Genomic DNA, 14,356 nt, shown 5'->3' with positions numbered 1-14,356 from the left:
GTAATTCCTTTTCTACTTAAATGGTGCATGCTAATTTCACTTGATATATATGCATATGTATATAGCCATATTTTCTGGCTAAACTAGCTGCTAGGAATCATTTTTGCTATCGCTTAAATTAACAATAAACAGCCGAATTCAGCCCCTGATGATTCCTAGAGTTTTCCCTGGTGTGTTTTTGTATCATCTTCCATTTGTCTCCCCTTCCTTCTGCTTTGCAGTTTCCTTTCCTGGAACAGTAATAGCCCCTAGTGGGGGTAGAGCAAGTTGTGAATGGCACTGCTTTAACACTGTACAGCCATATGGCTTGCCCCAGTAAAATTCTTTGGTTTATGCACTGTTACATCTTCTAACCTTCTATTACTCTTCCTCTTTTATTTCTGTTAAGGTCACAAGCCCAGTTTGTGTATTCCTTGGGTATTTTTGGTTTTTTAAGAAAGTAAAAAGCTATCATGATGACACCTAAATTTTAAGACTAATTTCACTAGCATAGAATCCTAAAGGAAGCATTTTAGCAGTTGTAGAGAGGTACTGTTACTGAAGTTGGAAAATGAAGGAGGTCCACGGTCACATCTCTTGAGATTTGTTTGTCTTTTAGTTCAGTTCTATTTTTCTGGCTACTGCTGAACTTTTACGGCTACTTAGAGTTGTTCCTAAAGTATATGAGCTCAAACATACTCTGTCTGGATCTGTTAAGAGTCCAGACGGTACTTCATGTTGTTGAAGAAATGCTTTTATAAAATCTGTTCTGGAATCTGGCATGCTGCAAAAATGTTTGAGAAAAGCAAAATCGAAGGACTTACCAATTTAGTACAGAGCCTTGAAGATCTGTTTTTGTATCATCTAATTTTGTTGTAAGCAAATCAACAGTTTGAAAGTCTAAGACTGCTGTCTACTTATGCAAGTAGTGCCAGCCAGTAGGAGTGGATCTGTAGACCAGCAGTTCATGCTAGACCCAATGTTAACGTCTGCAAATGTTTTAAGGATTTTACCATGGACTAAATCTGTGGTTGCGTGGACTGAGTGGCAGCAGCATATGTTCTAGTTTGGATTCATGCGGAAGAAAGCCAGTTCACTAGCTAGACTGCCCTGGCTTGTGAATCAAAATGTGGAGATGATCAGAAGATTGTCTTCAAAAGCACCTAATTCTATTTAGCTTGATCATGGAGATCGTAAAATAGTGTACGTAAGATGGATATTACAGGATCATAGTTTGAATGGGGGAAAGTTCTGTAAAACAGAGTAACCCAGCTGTACTTTGAGAGTTAACTGTTGCTACTACAATCACGCTGTGAAAGCAATTTCAGAGTTCAAAGGGATTATTGGCACCTCAGTGCAATTGATTTAATGTGAGAAACACTTACTAACTTTAGGTAAGAGATAGACCATTGTTACAGCTCCAAAGGAAAACTGAAAATGTGTTTGCAACATTTCAGCACAATGCAACAATCCTGTGTTCTGATGTTCTTTATTAGTTGGTTTATAAACCAGTTGTAGCGTGTGGTCATTTGTGAGATTTGTGAAGTTTTAAAAGTTTTTCTATTCCTTGGAATATGAAAGTGAATATATAGAATCCCAGAATTTAGAGTACTGAAGAGTTTGAGTGTGGTGATGATTGTTGGCTTTGGGGATTTATTTTTCTCTTACCCGAATAGAAGTTAATGAAACCAACTTTTCTTTCAGCAGTTGGATCACACTTAAAAAGCCAATAATATGTACTTGAAGGGGTTACACAGTTAAAAGTTTTGTAGTGCCAGATTTTCAGACAAATAAAGGACGTCTGATGAGAGTCTGTGCTTTCCATTCACATGTACTAGTATCAGTTACCCAATACAGCAGTTTTTTGCAGCAGTGATGACCTTAGTATAGCCAGAGGGCCCATTTACACTGGAGCTCGAAGAACACCAATCATTTAATCAAAAAGATATTGATTTTTTTTTATCAGATCCTGGAAAGATCTCACTTATTAGCTTTTAATAGAATCAGTTTAACAAGTGGCAAGGGACAAAGTAACAGCTTAGCTGTTTTCTGGACAACGTGCATTATTCACTGAGGCTGTGTTAATTTTATTTCTTGCTATAAGAATATTCTGCTGCTATTAAAAAAAAAAAAAAGCAGTCAAAAAACCCAAAGAAATATTTACCAGATGTTTGTGTTCAAAACATCAAGTTATCCCCATGTCCTCTGCAATTCCTACCTTTCCACTGTAGATCCCATAAAACTGTATTAATATATGTAGCACATTACCATCTAGAGATACTGTGTGGGTTTTTTTAAGAGAATTCTGAAAACACCAGCAACACTGGGTAGTGTATTATGAAAAAGGGAATGGAAGGTATTAAGGCTGCTGCCTACATTTGTTTTGTTCAGACTGTGACCCCTGTTGCTGGCATTGATGATTACGCATAAGAATGCTGCATCATCTCCTGCTCAGAGTCCCATTCGCTTTGCTGACCTTTACATTTATGTAGAGTTTGTGCCTCTGTCTTATGCCAACATACTGCTGTAGAAATTCTTAAATCTGTAATATGACCCATAGTTCTTGTAGCATTGTCTTTTCTAAACCATTTTCTTTTTTTCCAATAGCAGTACTGTTAATGGGAAAATTTAAAGGCAGCACTTCAGTAATATGGAACATGTTAAGACTTTCTTTCATTGATATACACTTTGTGCCTGTGTCAATGTGATATGAACGTCTTATCAGAAATGATTGATGCCTCTGGCCCCATCCATGTGAGGAGCGGAGATAAGTTGGCATGCTAATCCTCCTTTTTCTATCACCTTGAACAACCTTGTTTGTAACTATCATATTGCCCTCAAATGAGAAGAGATTCTTAAACAGCACAAAGAGGAATAGGCTGTTTATCCAAGGCCAGTGAAAGCAAACTGCTTTTTTTTTTGTGAGCTTTTGATTATATCCTTAATGATTGTGTAAACTCCAGACCATACCAAAGAATAAGATTACCCTTCCTTTGTTGTACTTTCAACATCACCTTTTAGTGACATCCACATCATCAATCTTTTTATCCCTTTCTTATTTCAGTTTTGTTATTCGTGTAATTCAGTGAAATCACTCACCAAAAACTAAAATCCACATTTAATTAGTCAAAATACTCACTACTCGATGTTCTAATTTTTAAATTTTTGGAAAAACCTATTTTCATTCTCTCTTTAAGGAACAAATACTCCCTTCCCCCTCTATTCTACAATAATCTTAAAAGGATTTTGTTATAGAAGAGAATGTTTAAAGACATATTTTGCAACCTCCATCAGCATCTTCAAACCTGAGAACTGCTCATCTCAAAGAACATGACTTTTAGTCATCACTAACTAAAGTTTGTGCAACTATTACTGTAAGAACAGCAAAGAAGGGCTTGGATACCTCTTGAATCAAGCTAATAATACATTTTCTCTACCCTGAAGGCTCACTACTGACAACCCAAGATGTCTTTCTTCAAAGATATCGCTATGGTCTATCTTGAGCAGGAGCTCAAATATTCAATATTATTTTAAGCTCAGCAGTGGGTTACACTTGACTTTCAGTATCTAGTTTACTTAGAATCAGTACTCCAGACATCAGCACTTTAAATGCAGGAGACTCAAATAAATTCCTTGTTGCTTCTAAGTCATGTTGAACACTAGACCACAAGGGAGATGGAGATTATATTTGTGAAGCTGTAGGGTGTGTACTCAGTGCAAGGCTACAGAAGTTGATAAAAAGGTACAGTTGAAGAACCTTGACACTGGCTCAAGAAAAATATGTCACATGCTGTTGTGAGGGATAGTTCATTAATTATAGTCCTTTGGAACTTCTGGGCAAGTAGAGAAGTGACAGGATGTTGCATCATGGCAGTTACTAACTTTCAGAGGTGGAAGGTGGAAAAGACTGTGTAAAGAACCGTATTTCCATAGAGACCCAAATGACCTGGCTGTCTATCTGGGCTACCTGCATGTGGTACTTACACATAATCAGAAAATCATGGAATGGTTGAGGCCGAAAGGAAAGTCCAGAAGTCATCTGGTCTAACCACTCTAGAGCTTGTTTCCCAGAATCATGTCCAGATGGCTCTTAAGTATCTCCAAGGACTGAGATTTCACAACCTCCCTGGGCAACCTGTGCCAGTGCTCAGATACCATCCGTTAGAAAAGAATTTGTTCCCTGATGCTTAGTGGGAACCTCCCATGCTTCAGTTTATGTCCATTGTCTCACTGGGAACAACTGAAAATCGCTTGACTGTCCTCTTTGCACCCTCCCCTCAGATATATTTCAATTTATTAATAAGATCCCCTCTGAGCTTTCTCTTCTCAAGCTAAACAGTCCCAGCTGTCACAGCATTCTATCCAGTCCCTTAATTGTGTCCAGTTGTGGTATAACCAGTGCTGAGTAGAGAGCAAAAGGCTCACTTCCCTCATCCTGCTCGTAGTACTTTATTTAATGCACTCCAGGATATCATTGGCCTCCTGTACTGCAAGGGCACATTTCTGGTTCATGTTTGACTTGGTGTCCACCAGGACTCCCAGGTCTGAAATGTGTGAGTCTATTATTACTTTCCATCTTCTTTTCAGACTCTTGCTTCTTTATTTTATTATAGCATCAGAGATGAGAAAAAATTAGGTTTGGAAAATGACTGTGAGGACACTTTAAACCCAGATTTGGAAATAACTTTAGATGGTGCAATGTATCTCAAATACAGAAGCTGGAGAGAGAGGGAAAAATAATTTTTATATATGAGCATACTCGCATGCACATTAGTTGATATTAAGATTTTCTGCTTCTGCATATGGTTTCTTTTTCTATATCTGATTGTTTGATATTTAAGTTTTGTGTTTGAATGTCATGGAAATTCAGAGGCTCTATTAATAAATAACCCTGCATAAAGACAGAGGTTTGTTTCTAACATTATCTATGAGAATTAGTATGATTCTGGGGGGAAAAAAAGTGGATGTTGTATTTTTGAGTTATTGAGGAATGTGTTTTAACTGTGCCTCAGGCGTAATTACCTGGTACCAATAGCACAGAATTTCTGGGAGGAGTGAGCAGTGACTAGAGGCAGAGTTCGGACTGGACTTTGGTGTACTTTTTCAGCAACGTGAATTATTTATATAAGGAGCACAATCCAGGTGCTCCTTAAAATTTTTAATCTATCATTAGGTGATAGACTACTCTACCTTTTCCCCTTAAAATACTGTTTTTAGTGTGTTTAACCTTCACTTTGTTAACACTGTTCCTTGGAAATCATTGCTCAGATACCTCTGCATTATCCATGGATGCTTTTTGTCTTGAAGTACTCTTGGATCTTGACTTTCTGCATGCAAATGTGCCTGATAAGCAGGGTGGGGATTTAAGCTAGAGGAACTAGCAGCATTACTGGTAAAGGGAACACCCCATGGGACCCAGAAGCAATGAATTAGCTTAGGGCTACTTTTCTGTTACAGTATTTCCACAAAAGCATAATTGCACTTTTAGTGGATCACAGCATAGGGTAGTTCAGTGTTGTTTTCAATTTCTTGTGCCTTGTTCACAAAAATATCTTATCTTTCACAGTATTAAAACCGTGCTAAAGCGAATTACACAGAATCAGTGCATATACGTATATTTGTGTGCGTGTATATATATAAAAATATATATATATATATATGTGTGCCTCATAGATGCAGCAGAGATAAAACATCTTGGTTCTTCTGCCTAGCAGACTCTTAAAGGAGTCCTCCATTCTACTTTAGTCACTTACTGCTCTGGTTTGTCACTCCTTAGAAGCAAAATAAAACAAAACCAGCCTAGTTTTATTTACTTCTGCTTATTCAAGAGTTAGTCCTAATTTTAGCAGGAAGGTTGAAACACCTCAAAGAAAACATAAAGGTCACTTTGACAAGAGAGCAGCCACTACTCTTGTACCAATCTTCTATGCATTTGCAATAAAAATACGTCTTTAGATGGCTAACTTGGTATGTACATTTCTGAATATGATTGCTATTTTTTTAAAATTATATCATCCTATATATTGATATATGTATACATATACACAATATATAATCAGGCTTAATTATTTCCTTACTGGCTCTAGAATATGGTAATTTGCCCATTCTTGTGGATAAGAATGTATTAGTGTGACTGTAATTGGGCTTACAAAAAGCAGCTTAAAAGAGAAGCCTGAAGCTCCAGAAACTTGTTCAAAAGTTTCCCTTCAGAAAAAGTGCATCATTTTTTCCAGTTACTCATTGTGAGCAGAAAAATTCCTATGTGCAGGAATATAGTCAGGGCATATATAGGCAGTTAGCCTTGGCAGGAGTAGCATAGTCATTAAAGTCTTTCTGCTTGGATCTTAGATGTGGAGATGTTTTGGAGTAGGAATTGTCAGTGGAGTTTAACAAAAAGATCGTTTCTTTGTTCCAGTCAGACTGGAAAAGTGATGTGCCTCAATTGAATTCTGCTGTTTTGCTTGAGACTACTGTCTTGAACTGGCTGCTGTGGAGTTCCTCCAGAGGCGAGAACACTGGAGCACTGGCCCAGTCAGTCAGTGTGCCCTGTTTAGTACATTGTCATTTGTTGTTTTACATAGCAAAACAGTTGCTCACTATAGCTATTTTACTGACCCATAAAATAATCAACATTCCATAAGCAAACACAGGAACTTGAGCCTCTTAGGTATTCCATGGGTATTCAAGCTTACTTTTGTCTTTTTATTCTTTCCCTAAGTCTGATTTCACATTTTGACCTGAAATCTGTTTTGGATTTAGAAACTCTTCACAGGAACATGCCAGGACCAATAAGAAATTTCAAAAGCAGTGGGTCGGTATCTTAGAGATATTTCTGCAGATCTATCCTTTTTCTCCTTTTTGCCTATTAATATTTTAAATTTTTTTAGATTTCAGATACCAGACAGTCATGGAATGGATTTGGTTAGAAGGGTACCAAAAAGATAATCTAGTTCCACCCTCTCTGCCATGGGCAGGGATACCAATATCAGTAGCAAATATATATTTCATTTCTCTCTCACAATTAAGTAATTCTACTCATAGCTCAGTTTTACATACTCATCAACAGCAATAGTATAAGCAGATGGGATTCATGCAAGAGTGGTGGCAAGAAGGTGCATGAAAGGAATGTTTGACACAACTGTATCCTCCTGCCAAATGTTTTGGCTTTGTGGTAGTTTCTGTAAGAAGATCTTTTCTACAGATTAAGATTAACCTTCATTGCCAGGTATCTTGGTTTAGGACAATTTAAAGGGGTGCACACTCCAAAATGAGTTTCCTCTCCTTAGTTTCAACCAATCCCTTTCCACCAATAAGGAAGAAATGTGAGTAGGTATCAGTGAAAAAAATAATAGTTTACTTAACAAGCAGAACAGCAACAGGCAAAAAAATGAAAGTAAATAATCACTAGATACGGAATTGCTAAAAGTCAGGAACATTGGGGGAATGAAGAGATTACCCAAACTGGCAGGGTACCACCCCCTCCTAAGATGGCGGCCCCCACTGCTGACCGCGTAGGGAGACAAAGGGAAAATGGCGTCTGACGCTTTCCGAGATGGTGCCCACCACAGGGATACAATAACATTTTGTGTTACCCACGACACCAGGGGATCAAAACACTTCGTCCTGGTTTGTAAGAGGTTCTAGCTGTTTTAGTAACGCTTCTGTTTTGTGCTGGTTTTGGCTGGAGTAGTGTTCATTTTCTTTACAGTAGCTGGTAGGGGGCTGTGTTTCGGGTTGGTTCTGAGGACAGTGCTGGGCATACAGGGATGTTTTAGCTATTACTAAGCAGAGCTTACACAGGGTTAAGTCCTTTTCTGCTTCTCACCCCATCCTGCCAGTGAGGAGGCTGGGGGTGTATGAGGAGTTGGGACGGGACACAACTGGGACAGCTGACCCCAACTGACCACAGGGATATCCCACACCATAAGACATCATGCTCAGCATATGGAGCTGGGGGAAAATAAAGAAGGAAAGGGGTTGGAGTAATGGTAGTTGTCTTCCTCACCCACTGTTACCTCTCATGGAGCCCTGTTTTCCTGGTAATGGCTGGACACCTGCCTCCCCATGGGAAGTGATGAATGAATTCCTTGTTTGCTTTGCTCGTGTGTGTGGCTTCTGCTTTATCTGTTTAACTGCCTTTATATTAACCCACAAGTTTTTCTGACTTTTACCCTTCCAATTCTCTCCCCCACCCCACTGCGGGGGAGTGAGCTGGTAGCTGAGCTACCAGCTGGGGTTAAACCACAGCCCTTTTACAAATCATTCATTTTATCTGACTTTTTTGCAATGCTGTGTAATTTGTTGTCGTTAATGAGACAGTTTTGATAAATTCCTCTTTAAATACTGTCTATTCTTGAATTGTAAGAGAATTAACATTTTTCTTCAGGCTAGTACGAGTATTTTTTGAGGAGTTGGTGTTTCAGCAATGATCTTTGCTTTGGCCTGATGGCCTTGACTGTCCTATTCAGCCTTTGTATGGGAGCTGCTGTGTGTGACTTTACAACAAATTACTTTTGTGAGTAAGTAGAATGAAGTAGATATGGTAGGAATAAATTCCTTAAAAAAAAAGCCACAAGTGTAGTCTAGCAAGCAAATGCTTCTGAGACGGTTTGGTGTTACATTTTATAGGTAGACAGAGTCTGATTTTAATAATATATTTCATAAGCCCTCCCAGAACTGAGGGTGTGTTAGAAATTAGTTGTATTTCTTGATGTAGCTCAGTTCCTCTCAGGAAGAGCCATGTTCAGTGAAACAAATCCACTTTCCCATCCACTGTTTAAAGATTCTTTCTCAAATATCTTCTACTTGCTGTAGTTGGACTAAGGGTGCTAGCTTATATAGATCTTGTATCTGGCCTTGTGTAGTTAGACACATTTTTAAAGAAGACAAACCATCCCAAGCCAGAGGAGCCTGTGGTATTGATTATGTCGCTCATATGCATTAACAAATAACCCTCTTTCTGATTCTGTTGTAAAACTTGAACACTGACAGGAGATATAGCTGTTTTTAAATGTGATGATGAAAACACTGGAAAAGGTGACCTGTCATGTAGCTGGTGGAGCTTAAACGATTAGCTACATTCAGAAATGAATGCAGTGTTGGAATTGTGGGCCAGCCATGACATGTATGTACCAGATTTAGGTAACCATGAGATGTATTGAGCACCAGTGGTGTCTGTATGTGTATATATATCTCTGTATGTTTATATATAGTTGGTTTACAGATCATCTCACTAAGAACATGTTGCAGTCACACTGGCTACCAGCAAAAGGCATGTTAGGATTGACATAAAATACAGACTTGCTGCTTGGAAACCTCCAAATGGCATTGAATACATAGGAAGCCAGGTGGTGTTGGAGGAAGGGGAATTTTCTTAAATGCTGTTGTTTCCCTTGACTTTAACAATTCCTCCTGCTCTCTTCAGGTTTAATTTCCATATTTGGGGGAAAATACTGCAAATCTGGTTGTATCCATGCTGTTACCTTAGTCAGTGACTAGGATAATAATCAAAACTGTAATTCAGCTTAAAGGGTATGTAGGTCTGTGCACTGGTAATGCTGTGATGCAAAAATGTTTATCTGTGGTGGCAGACTAAGATCACTGAAGGCTCCAGCTTCTGGTATATGTTTTTTCTTCAGTTTTAAATACCTGCTGATAGATTCCTAAAAACAGTATTCTGTTTTTAAACTGTCATCTTCCTCTGGCTCCTGGTACGTCATGAAAGATAATTTAAAATTATTGCTTTCTCACTCTTTTAAGAAATGTGTGATGCCATCTTTCAGTTAAAATACAGCTGCAAATATCTAAAATAATGTTGGGTGTGTTCATAAAAACTGTAGTAATAAAAACAAATTTCTCAATGCTGTCTTCAGTTAATAAAGGGTAAAAGAGGATGAGAGCAGGAGCTTGATTTAGCTATATAAGTCTCTTTTACTTTTCCTCCAGTCTCCTTTTCTGCTTTCTCTTTTTCTTGTTAACTGTGCATCTAGCCAAGGAAAATTGGGCTCCACTGCATAAATCTAGGAACATTCTTTGAACGTTTTTTTTCTTCTTCTTCCCTCATGTTGTCACCATGGGGCTAGGGGACAGAAAGATAAGCTTCAATGTACCATCATAAGATTGTTTTATTTATTTTTGTTAGTATTTTTGCTTTGATTTTTATCTGAGATTGGCTGACATCTTATCTTTATAGTACTCATTCTTCCTTTTCTGTCCCCCTTTGCTTATTGCCTGTATTTTACAGTTAGAAATTTGGGAATGGTTTTTTAAGTACATAAAAGATGAAATACTGGGGCTGACTTGCTGTGGATCAGCTGGTACTGCTAAGTCATGTTGCCACATTTATCACTGTTATTTGCTGATTAAGGATATACTTTAGGCTTTATGATCTTTCAGTAACTTATGATATGTTGTACAATATTCCTCTGTATTTCACCACTAAGTATGAGGGTAACATTTTATGCCTGATCTGGGTTTTATGAAACTGTCAATGAAGTAAATTCAAATTGAAGTTCCTAATGAGCATCCATTAACAGTGTTCTGGAATGTAATAAACTTGAGGTGGTGAATTATGTGGCAGGATTCTCTCATTGCCCCTCATTATTTACTTTGGAAATCACTGTAAACTATTTTCAACTAGAGAGCATTTATAAAGATGTCTGAAAGTGGAGCTGTACTGAGAGCTATGACTGATGTCATAGTTTTGCCACAAGAATATGCCATGTGGTATAAATCTGGCTGGATTTTTTTTTTCAGTAGTGTGTTTATAAATCATACAGCAGGCAATCTGTCTAGACTGGTATCATGTGACTGGTAATATTTTCCTGCTAATACTAAGGAAATAGGGGTCACATATGAAAATAGAACAGTTTTCAGCCGTGTTTCTTTAAAATGCATCTGTTAAGCCTGCAGATTTGGAACACATTGTTACCTGCTAATACATAAGAAGTTACAGTACAAAAATCCCTTGCTGACCTTCTTATTCTCTCCAGCATTAGATATTTCCTTATTTTCAGTGGGAAGACAGATGAGTTTAAATGTGTACTGCACGTTTAAGTGGTGAGATTGGTGCTCATAAAAAATGTGTTGTAGTCTAAACGAAAATCAAATAATCCTAATACAAAGAAGAGGTATTTCTGTGTTGCTGTGTGTACTTGCTGTATCTATGTACGTGTAGCTGACTGATGAGAAAACTGCTGTGCAGTAAGATACTAGCTCTAGATTTAACCCTCTTGAGATTTTTACTGCTGTTTGAAGCCAAGCTTTCAGATCTTGGGAAGTCTGTCTTTATTTTATGAAGGCTGTTTACTTTCCTTAGTACTTTTTCTAACCTGTTTGTCTCTACCGAAATCCTTTGAAATGGTATATAAATGCCCATGCTCTATGTACGTAGATATAACATTGCCATTTTTGTCTTGTAATCTTACAAGTCTAACTGCTTGCATTTGCTCCCTGGAAATGTTCAAAGATAACCATTTTTATCTGAGCTGTAACTGGTACTGTCATATGTTTCTAGTGAAAAAAAGGTATCATAAAGCACCAAACAAGGATTAAGTTGGGGGGTTTTTTGTTTGTTTGTTTTCTGGGGTTTTTTTTTAGTGGGGGGTTGGTTGTTTTTTTTTTTTATTTGTTGGTTTTGGTTTGCTTTTTTTATTGGCACTGGGTCCTCTGCTTCAGTGAAACAAAATTTCAAATTCAAATGAGGGAAGTAGATCTGCATAACCATTCCATATTGGTTGCAATCAGTCTATTTCTTTGTGGCATCACAAAAGTCTTGGCTTTTAGTTGTGTTGTGAATCATAATCTCATGATCTGTGAGTATAAGTAGAGCTTGAAAATTTCATATTGTAGTGGACAGTGAATAGGAAGCTTTCAAAAGATGTGCCTTTGTTTGTGTGGAATGTAAATTTAATTAAATACAGAGTACACTCCCAGTTAAATATATTTCCCAGTTAACAGGTAAACAATGAAGTTTATGAATAGTATTTTTCTTTGAACCAACATATCTAGCACTTGTTTTAAAGGCAAACACATGGTGAAATGTGGTGTGTATATATATATGTATGTATTACTTTTAAATTGTACAGACTGAAGATAAAGTGGTGAAATTCAGAATCACCTTTACTGGCCAAATTTTTATTGATGCGTACCTGCATCAAAACTGCAGGCTTCAGTGCACAGAAGCTGTATTAGTGCTGAAACAAAGACTTCTTCATTTGTATTTGATTTGGCATGGTGCCACACGTAATGGGCTCCTAAAACTTTATCTACTTTGGCAATATAATTAATAATTCTTGTTCAATGTACAGTAACTTTGTGTGAGACTTATAAACAAAGCTCTGCACTTTTTTTTTACTGTATTTTCCAATATTGCAAATGAGCTAAATTCTAAATGAAAGGGCATAATTATTTTGAAACCAGTTGTAAATCAACAGCAAAATACGAACTTGTTTCTCTGTAAAAATACACTTACATAAACAGTCTTTAAAACTCAATTTTAATGCTCTCATGGAGACCTAAGCTGCAGAAGTTTGCTGTATCATGAAACATGAATGAGAAAAATAGCATTTTGCTCAGGAAATAACATTTTCATGTACTTTGATGCGTGAGCTTAACTATTGTTCCTTAGGTTCTGCCTTTTAAGGCATCTGATAAAAAAGCTGTACAGCTGAAGATTGCACAAAAGTTTTCAAAGAATCACAGTAAGAAAGTTTTAAGTATTTACAGGTTCGGCCTGGATAGCTGGCACATAGAAACATAAAGCATTCTCCAGACATAGCTCTTAAGAAATGTGCTCCTGCGTGTGACAGTATCCTGGGTTGCGTCAAAAAGAACTTAGCCCGTTACTTATGGGAAGCGATCATCCCTGCTCAGCATTGGTCAGACCATGCCAGTTTTGGGTCCTTCAGTACAAGACCAATATTAATGAGCTGAAGTGAGTTCAGCAGAAGGCCTCACATTCTTTGTGGACAGGAGCTCCTGCCCTGGAACATGAGGTTGAGGCTGTGGGGCTTGTTCAGACTGGAGAAGCAGCAGTTTTGAGGGGAATTAAAATCACAGAATAATCATAGATGCATAGAATGTTTTGGGTCAGAAGGGACTTTTCTAGTTCAGCCCCCATGTGATGAGCTGGGACATCATTGCAGAATCATTAAGGTTGGAAAAGTCCTCCAAGATCATAGAGTCTTGGAGTCTTGCTGGTCAGAGCCCTGCACAATCTGACTGAATATTTCCATGGGTGGGGCATCTATTACCTTGCTGGAAAACCTGTTCCAGTATTTTACCGCTGCCATTGTAAAAAAATTCTTTCTTATTTCTAATCTGAATCAACCCTCTTTTAGTTTATAATCATTACCCCTTGTTCTATGGCAACAGTCCGTGGTAAAAAGTTTGTCCCCATTTACCTACAGAAGATCAATAACATCAACAGTGCATGGTGGGACAATGAGAGACAAGGGATATACAATGAAGCAAGAGAATGTGCATCTGGATGTAAAGAAAAAATTGAGGACAGTCAGACACTGGAATGGGTTTTTCAGAGAGCCTTTGTGGTTTCCATAGCTGAAGGTTTTCATGACCCGCCTGGCTGAAGCCCTCAGCAAGCTCATCTGACCTTACAGCCGACTCTGCTTTGAGCATGAGTTTGGACAGAGAGGCCCTTTGAGGTCCCTTTCCATGTGAATGACTGATTCTGTGAATGATCGATGCAGATTTTCTACAAGGCAAATGCTGGTGCAATAAAGATTTAATTAGTCTCTATTGAGCTGGATCTTATCCAACATATTCCTAGTGATTTTCCAGCTAGATTTTGAAAAGCTATGCTTGATATAGAGCAGTGGTAAACCATGTTTAGCTTCCGGAACAAGGAGAAGATGTGGATACAGCTGAGAAAAAAACTTGTTGTACTTAGGAAATTTTATTTCTGATTTGACCATTACAGGACATCCAGACTCGTGTCTGGCCAGATGGGGCTGGAGGTGAGAGGGTGAGGGGAAATGTATATAACACTTACTTGCCTTTCCCATCTTCCACATTTATCATTACAGAAATGTGATTGTTACATTTCTTGTGAGGCCTCTTGTCTTAGAGAAAATTATCCAAAGCATGGAAAATTTGCTTTTTCATCATATTGCTGTACATGAATTCCCAGGTTTGCTTAGAGATTATCCATAAATCCTACTATCTAATGGAAATATTTCAAAAAGTAATTTCTCTTCCAGTGGGGTCTTGTGCCCTCTTCTATTTGGAAATAAGAATTCTCTGCACCTCCCTACTAGCAGTATTGGTACTTATATCAGCTGCAGCATTTAACACCTCACTGTCGATTGCAAAACAGGATTTCAAAAATAAAATTTTCCCTGCTGGAACTTTCAAGACT

The 14,356-nt window shown here is 37.9% G+C and overlaps 1 protein-coding gene across 5 annotated transcripts in view; it reads left to right on the top strand.

Moving 5' to 3' along the window:
- The window catches only part of DOCK4 (dedicator of cytokinesis 4), a 232,411-nt gene that overhangs the window by 95,749 nt on the left and 122,306 nt on the right, over positions 1-14,356 (top strand). The gene's annotated exons all lie outside the window — the stretch shown is intronic.

Source organism: Corvus moneduloides, chromosome 4, assembly GCF_009650955.1.
Source record: "Corvus moneduloides isolate bCorMon1 chromosome 4, bCorMon1.pri, whole genome shotgun sequence".
In the NCBI taxonomy this organism is placed as follows: Eukaryota; Metazoa; Chordata; class Aves; order Passeriformes; family Corvidae; genus Corvus; species Corvus moneduloides.
The sequence above is the reverse complement of the archived record's forward strand: the minus strand, read 5'-3'. Positions and strand labels throughout refer to the sequence as shown.